We start from the raw sequence: 17,693 nt of genomic DNA, 5'->3' as shown, positions 1-17,693 counted from the left end.
GACATGAACCCCTTTTTATGTTTCCCTTCCTTCGAAGGGTTTGTAAGATTGAAGAAGAAAAGAAAAACATCTACAGACACCGGCAGGTCAAGGTATTCACAAACCATCTCGAAACAGCGGATCGAGGCCCAGCTGTTCGGATGCAACTGTGACGGTGCCACGGAAACCCGACCTAAAAGCGCCATTTGGAAGGCGAAAAACGGAATGCGAACCCCAACTTGAGTAAACATGGACTTGTAGAACCAAATCCAGTCGGCAACTCGGGGATGGTTGAAGTTGATCTCGTACAATCGCTCGTGAGGAGCTGGGACAAAAACGTCATAATTGGCTTCCTCATCGGTTCCTCCGCACAAGTACTCGGCTTGTCGGAACTCGGTGAGCTCCTCCTCGCCCATTTGGTTAGGCGAGTCCTTCACATCGGAAACGATCCAAGCATAGGGATCGTACGCCGTGGGAGAAGGGGAAGCCCGGGAGGTCGTGCGAACCATACCTACATGGGGGGACCATCCAGTCAGTCTAGGAGATCGGTTGCTCAGGCCGAATGCAGACACTACCCCCACTACTCCCCAACTAAGGCCAAACACAATTAAAACGCGAAAGAACCAAGGAAAAACCTACCCTGGAATGGCACCTCCCCCCTAACACATCTAACCACAATTAAAAGGCTACGCAACAACAACAAAAACCAGGCAACAAGCATGCAAGAACAAAGCATAAAAGGAAAAGAGTTCAAGAATTACCTGAATTAGTGGAAGGAGGATGAAACTGCAGATAAGAAAAGATGCAAGGGGAGAGGTGTGCGAGGCCACCACAATGAGATGTTCTGAGATTTGGGAGCAAGAAGAAGGCAGAAAAGGGAGGTATGAAGAAAAGCAGAAGTATAAAACTGGTTGTTTAAAAACTGCCTCCCAGGAAGCGCGAAAAACCTGGGGGCAGAATAGTCTTTGCAAACAGGGTTTTCCACCCCATTATGAGCATTCAATGCTCGGCGCCAGGAACGATGCGGTGAAACGGTCGCTTATGCAACCAAAGGACACGCGCGTTGGGGGCATATTCTTCCCACGAGCGGCCGACCTGGCGAGAACAAATGAGATGCGAGACGACACGCCATTGATAGCTCCCACGACTACCATTGGCGCGTGGGGGCACTGTTACGGCCTGGCCCAAGATCCCCACGGGTCAACCCGGCCCGAGCTCCACCCGGCCCGGTTACGCGCCCTCCAACTGACCCGGACACGTGTCCCATACGGCTCACACGCAGCTATAGGACAACGTCCTTGCGGATATGGGCCTGTCCCCATGAGGGGCTGGTGCACGAAATTGCAATCACACTTTTGCAATCCCGCACAACTAACCAGCAAGTGCACTGGGTCGTCCAAGTAATACCTTGCGTGAGCAAGGGTCGATCCCACGGAGATTGTCGGCTTGAAGCAAGCTATGGTTATCTTGTAAATCTTAGTCAGGATATCAGAAATTATCAGGATTGATTGTAAAAAGTAAAAGAGCATAAAATGGTTACTTGTACTGCAGTAATGGAGAATAGGTTGGGGTTTTGGTGATGCTCCATCTTCTGAATCTCTGCTTTCCTACTGTCTTCTTCATCAAACACGCAAGGCTCCTTCCATGGCAAGCTGTATGTAGGGTTTCACCGTTGTCAGTGGCTACCTCCTATCCTCTCAGTGAAAATGTTCCTATGCTCTGTCACAGCATATGGCTAATCAGCTGTCGATTGTCGGTCAGGCCGGAATAGAATTCAGTGATTCTTTTGCGTCTGTCACTAACGCCCCGCCTGCTAGGAGTTTGAAGCACGTCACAGTCATTCAATCATTGAGTCCTACTCAGAATACCACAGACAAGGTTTAGACCTTCCGGATTTTCTTGAATGCCGCCATCAGTTCTAGCTTATACCACGAAGATTCTGGTTAAGGAATCCAAGAGATATCTACTCAATCTAAGGTAGAACGGAGGTGGTTGTCAGGCACACGTTCATAGTTGAGAATATGATGAGTGTCACGGATCATCACATTCATCCGGGTTAAGAACAAGTGATATCTTAGAATGGAAGCAAGCATGATTGAATAAGAAACAGTAGTAATTGCATTAATCCATCAAGACACAGCAGAGCTCCTCACCCCCAACCATGGGGTTTAGAGACTCATACTGTGGAAGGTACACAAAGAAACGTGTAAAATGTCATGAGGTACAGATACAATGTCAAAAGATCCTATTAATAGTAAACTAGTAACCTAGGGTGTACAGAAATGAGTAAATGACAGAAAAATCTACTTCCGGGCCCACTTGGTGTGTGCTTGGGCTGAGCAATGAAGCATTTTCGTGTAGAGACCTTTTCTGGAGTTAAACGCCAGCTTTTATGCCAGTTTGGGCGTTTAACTCCAAGTTTTATGCCAGTTCCAGCATTAAACGCTGGAAATTCTGAGGCTGATTTGCCACGCCGGTTTGGGCCATCAAATCTCGGGCAAAGTATGGACTATTATACATTGCTGGAAAGCCCAGGATGTCTACTTTCCAATGCCGTTGAGAGCGCGCCAATTGGGCTTCTGTAGCTCCAAAAAATCCACTTCGAGTGCAGGGAGGTCAGAATCCAACAGCATCTGCAGTCCTTTTAGCCTCTGAATCAGATTTTTGCTCAGATCCCTCAATTTCAGCCAGAAAATACCTGAAATCACAGAAAAACACACAAACTCATAGTAAAGTCCAGAAAAGTGAATTTTAACTAAAAACTAATAAAAATATACTAAAAACTCAACTAAAACTACTAAAAACATACTAAAAACAATGCCAAAAAGGGTACAAATTATCCGCTCATCACAACACCAAACTTAAATTGTTGCTTGTCCCCAAGCAACTGAAAATCAAAATAGGATAAAAAGAAGAGAATATACTATAGACTCCAAAATATCAAAGAAACATAATTCCAATTAGATGAGCGGGACTAGTAGCTTTTTGCCTCCGAACAGTTTTGGCATCTCACTCTATCCTTTGAAGTTCAGAATGATTGGCATCTATAAGAACTCAGAACTCAGATAGTGTTATTGATTCTCCTAGTTAAGTATAATGATCCTTGAACATAGCTAGTGTATGAGTCTTGGCTGTGGCCCAAAGCACTCTGTCTTCCAGTATTACCACCGGATACATACATGCCACAGACACATAATTGGGTAAACCTTTTTAGATTGTGACTCAGCTTTGCTAGAGTCCCCAATTAGAGGTGTCCAGGGTTCTTAAGCACACTCTTTTTTTTTTTTTTGCCTTGGTTCACAACTTTATTTTTTTCTTTTCTTTTTTTTTCGAATTTTTTTTTTCTGCTTTTTCTTGCTTCAAGAATCACTTTGATGATTTTTCAGATTCTCAATAACAGTTCTCCTTTTCCATCATTCTTTCAAGAGCCAACAATTTTAACATTCTAAAAACAACAAATTCAAAAGACATATGCACTGTTCAAGCATTCATTCGGAAAACAAAAATTATTGTCACCACATCAAACTAATTCAACTAGTTTCAAGGATAAATTTCGAAATCCTGTACTTCTTGTTCTTTTGTGATTAAAGCATTTTTCATTTAAGAGAGGTGATGGATTCATAGGACATTCATAACTTTAAGGCATGAATTTTATTAATTATGAATTAAGAACAAGACTCAAATATAGATATAAGATGAGACTAAAAAAAAATAAAAATAGGAATAGAAAACAAAAGAAAAACGCAAAAATAGGCTCCTAATGATAGAGGTTTTCACAGAGTTAGGACTCAACAACCTTGATTTTGAGAAGTGGATGCTCCCTCAGCTTGAGAGGAGAGCTTTTGGCGTTTCATCTCTTGGAGTTCACGCCCCTGCTTCTCTTGTTCCTTCAGCAATTTGCAGAGCATGCAGTTCTGATTCTGCTGTTCTTCCTTCAGTTGCTCCATAGTTTCTTGCAACTTGGTGATAGATGCTTCTAGGCTGGCCCAGTAGCCAATTTCAGGGAATTCAGGGAGGAACTCCTGCGCCCTCCTTTTGATAGAGTTGTCTTGCATTTGTCCTTCCATTGACTTCTTGGTGATTGGATGTTCAATGGGTATGAATTCATCTACTCCCATCTTCACCCCAGCCTCTTTACAGAGCAAGGAGATCAAGCTTGGGTAAGCCAATTTGGCTTCAGTGGAATTCTTATTTGCAATTGTGTAGATCTGACAAGCAATCACATGATGAACCTCCACTTCTCTTCCAAGCATAATGCAATGAATCATCACTGCTCTCTTGATGGTGACCTCAGAACGGTTGCTAGTGGGTAGTATGGAGCGCCCAATAAAGTCTAGCCAACCTCTCGCAATTGGTTTGAGGTCTCCCCTCTTGAGTTGGTTTGGGACACCCTTAGAATTGGTTATCCATTTAGTTCCAGGGAGGCATATGTCCTCTAGAACTTGATCCAACCCTTTATCTGCTCTCACCATCCTCCTATTAAAGGATTCAGGATCATCTTGCAGTTGAGGTAATTTGAAGATTTCTCTTATTTTGTCCAGATGAAAGTACATAACTTTCCCTCTGACCATGGTTCTGTAGGTATGGTAAGCAGTTCCAGTCATTCTCTGCTTATCTGTTAGCCACAGATTTGAGTAGAATTCCTGAACCATGTTCCTTCCAACCTTTATCTCAGGATTGGTTAGAACTTCCCACCCTCTGTTTCGAATTTGCTCTTGGATCCCCGGGTATTCATCTTCTTTCAGATCAAATTTAACTTCCGGGATCACTGACCTCAGACCCATTATCTTGTGATAATGGTCTTCATGTTCTTTGGTTAAGAACTTCTCTTGGTTCCAAAGATTCTTTGGATTATTCTCTTTCTTTCCTCTTAAATTGGTTTGTTTTCCTTTAGGAGCCATGACCTTGATGAATCTTGGCTTAGTGATCACGGAAAAGCACACCAAACTTAGAGGTTTGCTTGTCCTCAAGCAAAAGAAAGAAGAGAAGAGAGAGGGAGGAAGAGGAAATTCGAATGGTGTGGTGGAATGAGGGGGGACAAACGTGTATTTATAAGGTGGAGAGGGGAGATTTCGAAAAGAAAAGAAAAATTTGAAAGGAGATTTGAGAAGATATGGAAAGAATTTGAGAGAAAGGTGAGTTTTTTTGAACAATATTTGAAATTGATTTGAAATAGATTTGAAGAATGGTTTTGATTTTTGAAGATTTGAAAGTGAATGATGAATGGTTGAAGTGTGATTTTGTAGAAAAGTATGGGTAAGAAAAGGAAAGTTTAAAAAAATTTGGTTTGAAAACAAAATTGTGGTCCCCCCACCTTTCTGGCGTTAAACGCCCAGAATGGCACCCATTCTGGCGTTTAACGCCCATTTGATGCCCCTTTTGGGCGTTTAACGCCCAGCCAGGTGCCCTGGCTGGCGTTAAACGCCAGAATTCCTTTATCACTGGGCGTTTTTTCAAAACGCCCAGGATGCTGCACACCTGGCGTTAAACGCCCAGAATGGTGCCCATTCTGGCGTTTAACGCCCAAAATGGCACCATTCCTGGCGTTAAACGCCCAGAATGGTACCCATTCTGGCGTTTAACGCCCAAAATGCCCCTTACTGGCATTTTTTCGCCAGTAAGCTCATTTTCTCTGCTTTTTGAGCTGAATCCTTCTGTAACTCTGTGAATTCCTTCATTTTTGATACTTGCCTCTGTAAGAACAAATCATATAACCTCCTAATGACTGGGTTGCCTCCCAGCAAGCGCTTCTTTACTGTCTTTAGCTGGACCTTCACTGAGAATCACTCAAGTCTCAGTTTTGAGCATTCCTGCTCAAAATTGCCTTCAAGATAATGCTTGATTCTCTGTCCATTAACAATGAACTTTTTGTCAGAATCAATATCCTGAAGCTCAACATATCCATATGGTGAAACTCCTGTAATCACATACGGACCCCTCCACCGGGATTTGAGTTTTCCTGGAAACAATTTGAGCCTAGAGTTGAAGAGTAGGACTTTTTGTCCTGGCTCAAAGACTCTGGTTGACAACTTCTTGTCATGCCATTTCTTTGCCTTTTCCTTATAAATTTTTGCATTTTCAAAGGCATTGAGTCTGAACTCCTCTAGCTCATTTAGCTGGAGCAATCTCTTTTCACCAGCTAACTGTGCATCCATGTTTAGGAACCTGGTTGCCCAATAGGCTTTATGTTCCAGTTCCACGGGTAGATGACAGGCCTTCCCATACACCAATTGGTATGGAGAGGTTCCTATAGGAGTCTTGAATGCTGTTCTGTATGCCCACAGAGCATCATCCAAGCTCTTTGCCCAATCCTTTCTCCGGGCTATCACAGTCCGTTCTAGGATTCTTTTTAGCTCTCTGTTAGAGACTTCAGCTTGCCCATTTGTCTGTGGATGATACGGAGTTGCCACTTTATGGCTGATTCCATATCTAACCATAGCAGAGTATAGCTGTCTATTGCAGAAATGAGTGCCCCCATCACTGATTAGTACTCTGCGAACACCAAACCTACTGAAGATGTGTTTCTGGAGGAATTTTAGCACGGTCTTGGTATCATTAGTGGGTGTAGCAATTGCTTCTACCCACTTAGATACGTAGTCCACTGCCACCAGAATGTAAGTGTTTGAGTATGATGGTGGGAATGGACCCATGAAGTCAATTCCCTATACATCAAACAATTCTATCTCTAATATCCCTTGTTGAGGCATGGCATATCCGTGAGGCAGGTTACCAGCTCTTTGGCAACTGTCACAGTTACGCACAAACTCTCGGGAATCTTTATAGAGAGTAGGCCAGTAGAAGCCACATTGGAGGACTTTAGCGGCTGTTCGCTCACTTCCAAAATGCCCTCCATACTGTGATCCATGGCAATGCCATAGGATCTTTTGTGCTTCTTCTCTGGGTACACATCTGCGGATTACTCTGTCTGCACATCTCTTAAAGAGATATGGTTCATCCCAGAGGTAGTACTTGGCATCCGAAATTAATTTCTTTCTTTGCACTTTGCTGTACTCCTGGGGTATGAACCTCACAGCTTTATAATTTGCAATATCTGCAAACCAAGGAGCTTCCTGAATGGCAAAGAGTTGCTCATCTGGGAAAGTCTCAGAGATCTCAGTAGAAGGGAGGGACGCCCCAGCTACTGGTTCTATTCGGGACAGATGATCAGCTACTTGGTTCTCTGTCCATTTTCTGTTTCTTATTTCTATATCAAACTCTTGCAGAAGCAACACCCATCTGATAAGCCTGGGTTTTGAATCCTGCTTTGTAAGTAAGTATTTAAGAGCAGCATGGTCAGTGTACACAATCACTTTGGATCCTACTAGATAAGATCTAAACTTGTCAATGGCATAGACCACTGCAAGTAATTCTTTTTCTGTGGTTGTGTAATTCTTCTGTGCATCATTTAGAACATGGCTAGCATAATAAATGACATGCAGAAGTTTGTTATGCCTCTGTCCCAACACTGCACCAATGGCATGATCACTGGCATCACACATTAATTCAAATGGCAATGTCCAATCTGGTGCAGAGATGACTGGTGCTGTAACCAGCTTAGCTTTCAGGGTCTCAAATGCCTGCAGACACTGTGTGTCAAACACAAATGGTGTGTCAGCAGCTAGCAGGTTACTTAAAGGTTTTGCAATTTTTGAAAAATCCTTTATAAACCTTCTGTAGAGTCCTGCATGCCCCAGAAAGCTTCTAATTGCCTTAACATTGGCAGGTGGTGGTAATTTTTCAATTACCTCTACCTTTGCCTTATCCACCTCTATTCCCCTGCTTGAAATTTTATGCCCAAGGACAATTCCTTCAGTCACCATAAAGTGACATTTCTCCCAGTTTAAAACCAGGTTAGTCTCTTGGCACCTTTTCAGGACAAGTGCTAGGTGATTAAGACAGGAGCTGAATGAGTCTCCATATACTGAGAAGTCATCCATGAAGACTTCCAGGAATTTCTCCACCATATCAGAGAAGATGGATAGCATGCATCTCTGAAAGGTTGCAGGAGCATTGCACAGACCAAAAGGCATCCTCCTATAGGCAAACACGCCAGAAGGGCAAGTGAATGCTGTTTTCTCTTGGTCCTGAGGATCTACTGCAATTTGGTTGTAGCCTGAATAGCCATCCAAAAAGCAGTAATAGTCATGCCCAGCTAGTCTTTCTAGCATTTGGTCTATGAATGGTAAAGGAAAATGATCCTTTCTGGTGGCTGTATTGAGCCTTCTGTAGTCAATACACATACGCCACCCTGTAACTGTTCTTGTAGGAACCAGTTCATTTTTTTCATTATGAACCACTGTCATGCCTCCCTTTTTGGGGACAACTTGGACAGGGCTCACCCAGGGGCTATCAGAAATAGGATAAATGATCCCAGCCTCTAGTAATTTAGTGACCTCTTTCTGCACCACCTCTTTCATGGCTGGATTTAGCCTCCTCTGTGGTTGGACCACTGGTTTGGCATTATCCTCCAACAGGATCTTGTGCATGCATCTAGCTGGGCTAATGCCCTTAAGATCACTTATGGACCACCCAAGAGCTGTCTTGTGTGTCCTCAGCACTTGAATCAGTGCTTCCTCTTCCTGTGGATTTAAAGCAGAGCTTATAATCACTGGAAAAGTTTCACCCCCTCCCAGAAATGCATATTTCAGGGATGGTGGTAGTGGTTTGAGTTCAGGTTTGGGAGGCTTATCCTCCTCCTGAGGAATTTTCGAAAATTCCTTTGCTTCCTCTAGTTCTTCTTGATCAGGTTGAGCATCTTTGAAGATGTCCTCAAGCTCTGATTCTAGGCTTTTAGCCATATTGATCTCTTCTACCAGAGAATCAATAATGTCAGTGCCCATGCAGTCATTTGGTGTGTCTGGGTGTTGCATAGCTTTTACAGCATTTAACTTGAACTCATCCTCATTGACTCTCAAGGTTACTTCCCCTTTTTGTACATCAATGAGAGTTCGTCCAGTTGCTAGGAAAGGTCTTCCTAGAATGAGAGTTGCACTCTTGTGCTCCTCCATTTCCAGCACCACAAAGTCAGTTGGAAAGGCGAATGGCCCAACCTTGACAATCATATCCTCTATTATGCCTGATGGATGTTTAATGGAGCCATCAGCAAGTTGGAGGCATATCCTGGTTGGTTTGACTTCTCCAGTCAACCCAAGCTTTCTGATAGTGGATGCAGGTATTAGATTGATGCTTGCTCCAAGATCACATAGGGCTGTCTTGGTGCAAGCGCCTTCTAATGTGCATGGTATCAGAAAGCTTCCAGGATCTTGAAGCTTTTCTGGTAAGCTTTTCAGAATGACTGCACTGCATTCTTCAGTGAGAAACACTTTTTCAGTTTCTCTCCAATCCTTCTTATGACTTAAGATCTCTTTCATGAACTTAGCATAAGAAGGTATTTGCTCAAGTGCCTCTGCAAACGGAATCTTTATTTCAAGAGTCCTTAGATAGTCTGCAAAGCGGGCAAATTGCTTATCCTGTTCCGCTTTGCGGAGTTTCTGAGGATAAGGCATCTTGGCTTGATATTCTTCAACCTTAGATGCTGCAGGTTTATTCCTTACAGAAGTGGTTGAAGAAACCTTGTTAGAGGGATTACTGTCAGCACTCTCAGGTGTCTGATCCTCCCTTGGCGTCTGAACGCCAGGATTGGGTGGAAAATGGGTGTTTAACGCCAACTTTTCCCCCTTTTCTAGCGTTTGAACGCCAGAACTGGGCAAGGAATGGGCGTTTAACGCCAGATTTCCTTCCCTTTCTGGCGTTTGAACGCCAATAACCTTCCTCTCTGGGCTCTTACTGTCCTCAAAAGGATTTTGAACAGTGGTTTGGTTATCCTCTGTCAATTGTTCCTTGTTTGGCTTTCTGCTCTTTTGAACAGAGGTATTCAGTGTCTTCCCACTCCTCAGTTGAACTGCTTGACATTCCTCTGTTATCTGTTTAGATATTTGCTGTTTTGCTTGATTTAACTGCAGTTCTATGTTCTTGTTAGCAACCTTAGTATCATGGAGCATTTCTTTAAATTCTGCTAACTGTTCTGTCATCAGGAGCAATTGTTGATTAAGCTCATTCATCTGTTCTTGAGGATTATGATCAGTGACTACTGTCATAACTTCCTCTTTTGGAGAGAACTCATTGCTAGAGTACAAATATTGGTTTCTAGCAACAGTGTCTATAAGCTCTTGAGCTTCTTCAATTGTCTTCCTCATGTGTATAGATCCACCAGCTGAGTGGTCTAAAGACATCTGAGCTTTTTCTGTAAGCCCATAGTAGAAGATGTCTAACTGTACCCACTCTGAAAACATTTCAGAGGGACATTTCCTTAGCATACCTCTATACCTCTCCCAGGCATTGTAAAGGGATTCATTATCCTCTTGTTTAAAGCCTTGGATGTCCAGCCTTAACTGTGTCATCCTCTTTGGAGGGTAAAAATGATTCAGGAATTTATCTGATAACTGTTTCCATGTCTTTATGCTTGCTGTAGGTTGGTTATTCAACCACCTTTTAGCTTGATCTTTTACAGCAAATAGAAACAGTAATAGTCTGTAGACATCCTGATCTACCTCTTTATCATGTACTGTGTCAGCAATTTGTAAGAATTGTGCCAGAAACTCAGTAGGCTCTTCCTGTGGAAGGCCGGAATACTGGCAATTTTGCTGCACTATGATAATGAGTTGAGGATTTAGCTCAAAGCTGCTTGCTTTGATGGGAGGTGTACAGATGCTACTCCCATATGCAGCTGTAATGGGGTTAGCATATGACCCCAGAGTCCTTCTGGACTGCTCAATCCCACTTATGTCCATAATGGACAAAAGGGAAAAGACTATGATTGCAAACAGATAAATTTTGTTTTTTTTTTTTTGAAGAATTAGACGAAAAAAATAAAATAAAATAAAAGGAAATTAAGATAAAAATTCGAAAATCAAAAAGAGAATAAGATCAAAGCAAATTGAGAACTGAATCAATTAGTTAAATAAAAAGATTTTTAAAAGAGCAATTAAAAAGATATGATTGAAAAAAATTTTTATGAAAAAGATTTGATTTTTGAAAAGAGGAAAGAGAAAAACACAAAAAGACACCAAACTTAAAATTTTTAGAAAATTAAACACTAATTTTTTCAAAAATTTTTAAGGGAAAAACACAAAGAGGACACCAAACTTAGAATTTTTATGAATCAAAAAGGGACTAAGAACATGCAAAAATCGAAAATTAGAAGAAAATCAAAAGCATGCAATTGACACCAAACTTAAAATATGAAACTAGACTCAACTAAAAGACTCTAAACCAATAAAAACAAAACAGTCCTAATCTAAGCAACAAGATAAGCCGTCAGTTGTCCAAACTCGAACAATCCCCGGCAACGGCGCCAAAAACTTGGTGCACAAAATTGCAATCACACTTTTGCAATCCCGCACAACTAACCAGCAAGTGCACTGGGTCGTCCAAGTAATACCTTGCGTGAGCAAGGGTCGATCCCACGAAGATTGTCGGCTTGAAGCAAGCTATGGTTATCTTGTAAATCTTAGTCAGGATATCAGAAATTATCAGGATTGATTGTAAAAAGCAAAAGAGCATAAAATGGTTACTTGTACTGCAGTAATGGAAAATAGGTTGGGGTTTTGGAGATGCTCCATCTTCTGAATCTCTGCTTTCCTACTGTCTTCTTCATCAAACACGCAAGGCTCCTTCCATGGCAAGCTGTATGTAGGGTTTCACCGTTGTCAGTGGCTACCTCCCATCCTCTCAGTGAAAATGTTCCTATGCTCTGTCACAGCATATGGCTAATCAGCTGTCGGTTCTCGGTCAGGCCGGAATAGAATCCAGTGATTCTTTTGCGTCTGTCACTAACGCCCCGCCTGCTAGGAGTTTGAAGCACGTCACAGTCATTCAATCATTGAGTCCTACTCAGAATACCACAGACAAGGTTTAGACCTTCCGGATTCTCTTGAATGCCGCCATCAGTTCTAGCTTATACCACGAAGATTCTGGTTAAGGAATCCAAGAGATATCTACTCAATCTAAGGTAGAACGGAGGTGGTTGTCAGGCACACGTTCATAGTTGAGAATATGATGAGTGTCACGGATCATCACATTCATCTGGGTTAAGAACAAGTGATATCTTAGAATGGAAGCAAGCATGATTGAATAAGAAACAGTAGTAATTGCATTAATCCATCAAGACACAGCAGAGCTCCTCACCCCCAACCATGGGGTTTAGAGACTCATACTGTGGAAGGTACACAAAGAAACGTGTAAAATGTCATGAGGTACAGATACAATGTCAAAAGATCCTATTAATAGTAAACTAGTAACCTAGGGTGTACAGAAATGAGTAAATGACAGAAAAATCCACTTCCGGGCCCACTTGGTGTGTGCTTGGGCTGAGCAATGAAGCATTTTCGTGTAGAGACCTTTTCTGGAGTTAAACGCCAGCTTTTATACCAGTTTGGGCGTTTAACTCCAAGTTTTATGCCAGTTCCAGCGTTAAACGCTGGAAATTCTGAGGCTGATTTGCCACGCCGGTTTGGGCCATCAAATCTCGGGCAAAGTATGGACTATTATACATTGCTGGAAAGCCCAGGATGTCTACTTTCCAATGCCATTGAGAGCGCGCCAATTGGGCTTCTATAGCTCCAGAAAATCCACTTCGAGTGCAGGGAGGTCAGAATCCAACAGCATCTGCAGTCCTTTTAGCCTCTGAATCAGATTTTTGCTCAGATCCCTCAATTTCAGCCAGAAAATACCTGAAATCACAGAAAAACACACAAACTCATAGTAAAGTCCAGAAAAGTGAATTTTAACTAAAAACTAATAAAAATATACTAAAAACATACTAAAAACAATGCCAAAAAGGGTACAAATTATCCGCTCATCAGGGGCCCACTACTGACATGTATATAAAGGGAAGATTGGCTCTTCCCCTGAGGTACGTCACCTTTTCTCCTATCATTTTCCCCCGCCTGCACACTAGCTGACTAGAGCGTCGGAGTGTCTTTGCAGGTGGCACCCCCCCTTTTTCCTTCACAACGGGAGCTCGGCTACGTGGCAAATCCGGGCTTAGCACAACCGCGAGTGAGGCGTCCTCACCCCACCCCATAACCACCCGACCTGTCCGGCAACCGACTACCGAACATAAAATAAAATTTGAATAATCACCACCAGCATCTTTGCCGATATATACACCCGAAAAATCGATCCCAATGCCGTCCGAAACGTGATCCACCCCTTCTTCTTTATTTTGCTTTAGTGTTTCAGTTTTATTGAAATTTTATTTCTTGATATGTTTGATCTTATGATTATCATATACGATCTTATCATGAATTATTGAAGGTTTCATTGGGTCTTTGTTTTATGTTCTTTTAATGCATCTACTCTTTTGGTATCTCTAAAATTTCAATTATTGCTCATAGTAGAGGTATGCATGATTATGTTATTCTAACTGTTCAATAATCAATATTTTGGTTCGGTTATGTGTTTTGAGGATGATGTGTTTGTTTTTTTTAAATTAAGCTCCATGAGTGAATAACACAAGTCCATCATAGTATAATTCATTCGTGGCTAAGTGAATAGTCAACTTTTTTTTGTTCGATAATTACAAGGTAACAGAAGCAATTCTATAAGAACCTTTTATTTATACAAAAAAATTTTAATTATTAAATTAAAATTTTTAATTAAAAATTTAACATTTTTATTTATATAAAAGTTAAATATGTATAATGATATATAAATATTAAATTACAGTTTAAAATTTTATCAGATTCTTAAATATTATATTTTTTTAATGATTTATGGGTAGGATTGGATATCCGTGGATTGAAAGCGAGTGGAGTTATGATTGGTATGTTATAAACGTATCGATAGAGTAAGGTTGAGGTAATAAAACATAACTTACGAGTAGGATTAGAGTTAGGTCTAAATCCTATTCTTTACTATTCATTGCCACCCCTAAGAAGCTGCACTCAACTACCCAAAAAGAAAAGGGAAAAGGTTTGGCTTATGAAGCCTACAAGCAGGAGAAAATTAAAAAGCGTAACATAAGCTATAATGAAAGCACTCCTCACCGATGCACAAAGTAAGCCACCTAACATCACACAAAAGAGGATTAGAGGTAGTTAACACCATTTGTACCTTTGGTATTGCCATCGATATAAATGAAAATTAAAAACTCAGCCGATAATAGTAAAATATCACCTATTGCTAGCATCACATTATGTTTTTGGAATTTCCTTTCCTATGCAATTTCTCTCCACCTCTTCACATAACAAAACTCTTCCATTGATGTTATCTGCCCTTTCAGAGGACCGGTTCCGAATAGTAGATTCTTCATCATATTTCTTTCAATATTCTATTTTCAAGATGTATTTCCCTTATCGGTTACCCAACTAACAATTTTATTATCATTTGCCTTGATCATAAGTCTTCCAAATCTCCAATGGCTTTTCTACCATTACGATTAAGTAGTATTTTTAAATATGTAATGGACAATCTAGCAATTGGCAACTTTCATTTATGATTTGTACTTGCTGCATATTTTATTAAGTGACAATTGTTCGTTCTTAGAGCTTGTAAATTATTTTATCAAATCAAGTTACCCAATAGCAATGTCCTCATGTAATTGTCAGTTGTTACCCCTCAGCCCTATCAAAGTAAACAGGGTAGCATTGTCATATACTAGGGATATTGATTGTTAAATGTATAGTATTCACTCTTTCTTATGTAATTAGGCGAGATGTGGATTAATTAGTGACTTGCCAAAAAAATGATATACTAGATTGTTTTTAAATTCTTTTATTAGACTTGATAGTGAGCATAGAATTTGGACAATTACATTTGTCTTAAGGATTTTTTTTGTTCTTTTACTGTGTGATAAAGTTCTATAATTATGAAGCCTACTCTTTTATATTGCATTGCATTGAATATAACACTATGTCTTTCCTAATCCTAATTCCTAAAGTTAATTCGGCTTAACACTTGTAGTAGTCCTATAAAATCCTTTCAAGTTGCGGTTTAGTCTCATAACATGTGCAACATCATTCTTCGAACACACTATTTCTCTCCAAGTATAGAAGGATGTTCTTGTGATCTTATCTAGGAAAGATTGCTATTCATTTATGATAGTGAAAGCATCTGTAACAATGAAAAAAAAAGTATTGGGAAATGGTGCAAGAAATTGTGATACATAATGGCACTAACAACTTGTACGCTCAATTGTAATCTCAACTCTTTTTCACAACTTCGCACAACTAACCAGCAAGTGCACTGGGTCGTCCAAGTAATAAACCTTACGTGAGTAAGGGTCGATCCCACGGAGATTGTCGGCTTGAAGCAAGCTATGGTCACCTTGAAATCTCAGTTAGGCGGATTTAAATGGGTTATGGAGTTTTAATAATTAAAAGATAAATAAACATAAAATAAAGATAGAGATACTTATGTAATTCATTGGTGGGAATTTCAGATAAGTGCATGGAGATGTGTCATTCCTTCTGAATCTCTGCTTTTCTACTGCCTTCATCCAATCCTTCATACTCCTTTCTATGGCAAGCTGTATGTAGGGCGTCACCGTTGTCAATGGCTACTTCCCTTCCTCTCAGTGAAAAAGGTCCTCTATGGTTTCCCGCATGGCTAATCAGCTGTTTGTTTTCGATCATGTAGGAATAGGATTTACTATCCTTTTGCGTCTGTCACCACGCCCCACAATTGCGAGTTTGAAGCTCGTCACAGTCATCCCATCCCAGATCCTACTCGGAATACCACAGACAAGGTTTAGACTTTCTGGATCTCAAGAATGCTGCCAATGGATTCTAGCTTATATCACGAAGACTCTGATCTCACGGAATGGAAGGCTCTGTTGTCAGGAGAGGCAACCATGTATCCTGGACCAGGAATCCAAGAGATACACACTCTAGCTTTCGCAGGTAGAACGGAAGTGTTTGTCAGGCACGCGTTCATAAGTGAGAATGGTGATGAGTGTCACGGATCATCACATTCATCAAGTTGAAGTGCGAATGAATATCTTAGAATAACAATAAGCATGAATTGAATAGAAAATAGTAGTAATTGCATTAATACTCGAGGAACAGCAGAGCTCCACACCCTTAATCTATGGTGTGTAGAAACTCTACCGTTGAAAATACATAAGTGATAAAGGTCCAGGAATGGCCATGAGGCCAGCCCCCCAATGTCTAAGATCGCATAAACTGATCAAAGATCGATACCAAGATTAAAATACAATAGTAAAAAGTCTTATTTATACTAGACTAGTTAGTAGGGGTACAGAAATGAGTAAATGATGTAGAAATCCACTTCCGGGCCCACTTGGTGTGTGCTTGGGCTGAGCATTGAAGCTTTCACGTGTAGAGGTCTTTCTTGGAGTTGAACGCCAGTTTGTAACTTGTTTCTGGCGTTTGAATCTGCTTTGCAACTTGTTTCTGGCGTTTAACGCCAGAATAGGGCAAAAATCTGGCGTTAAACGCCAGTTTTCATTGTCTAAACTCGGGAAAGGTATGAACTATTATATTGCTAGAAAGCCCTGGATGTCTACTTTCCGACGCAATTGAGAGCGCTCCATTTGGACTTCTGTAGCTCCAAACATTCCATTTCGAGTGCAGGGAGGTTAGAATCCAACAGCATCAGCAGTCCTTTGTCAGTCTCTGAATCAGATTTTTGCTCAGGTCCCTCAATTTCAGACAGAAAATATCTGAAATCACAGAAAAATACATAAACTCATAGTAAAGTCCAAAAATGTGAATTTTGCTTAAAAACTAATAAAAATATACTAAAAACTAACTAAATCATACTAAAAACTATATGAAAATAATGCCAAAAAAGCGTATAAATTATCCGTTCATCACAACACTAAACTTAAATTGTTGCTTGTCTCCAAGCAACTGAAAACAAAATAGGATAAAAAGAAGAGAATATACAATGAATCTCACAATATCAATGAAACTTAGTCCCAATTAGATGAGCGGGGCTAGTAGCTTTTTTCTTCTGAACAGTTTTGGCATCTCACTTTATCCTTTGAAATTTAGAATGATTGGCATCTATAGGAACTTAGAATTTTAGATAGTGTTATTGATTCTCCTAGTTAAGTATGTTGATTCTTGAACACAGCTACTTTATGAGTCTTGGTTGTGGCCCTAAGCACTTTGTTTTCTAGTATTACCACCGGATACATAAATGCCACAGACACATAACTGGGTGAACCTTTTCAGATTGTGACTCAGCTTTGCTAAAGTCCCCAATTAGAGGTGTCCAGAGCTCTTAAGCAAACTCTTTTTTCTTTGGATCACGACTTTAACCACTCAGTTTCAAGCTTTTCACTTGGACCTGCATGACACAAGCACATGATTAGGGACAACTTGATTTAGCCGCTTAGGCCTGGATTTTATTTCCTTGGGCCCTCCTATCCATTAATGCTCAAAGCCTTGGATCCTTTTTACCCTTGCCTTTTGGTTTTAAGGGCTATTGGCTTTTTCTGCCTTTCTTTTTCTTTTTCTTTCTTTCTCTTTTTTTTCGCCATTTTTTTCACTGTTTTTTCTTGCTTCAAGAATCAATTTCATGATTTTTCAGATTATCAATAACATTTCTCTTTGTTCATCATTCTTTCAAGAGCCAACAATTTTAACATTCATAAACTGCACTATAAAAAATATGCACTGTTCAAGCATTCATTCAGAAAACAAAAAGTATTGCTACCACATCAAAATAATTACTAATTTCAAGAT

The sequence above is a fragment of the Arachis stenosperma genome, chromosome 1 (assembly GCF_014773155.1).
Source record: "Arachis stenosperma cultivar V10309 chromosome 1, arast.V10309.gnm1.PFL2, whole genome shotgun sequence".
NCBI lineage: Eukaryota > Viridiplantae > Streptophyta > Magnoliopsida > Fabales > Fabaceae > Arachis > Arachis stenosperma.
This window is presented reverse-complemented; position numbering follows the sequence as displayed.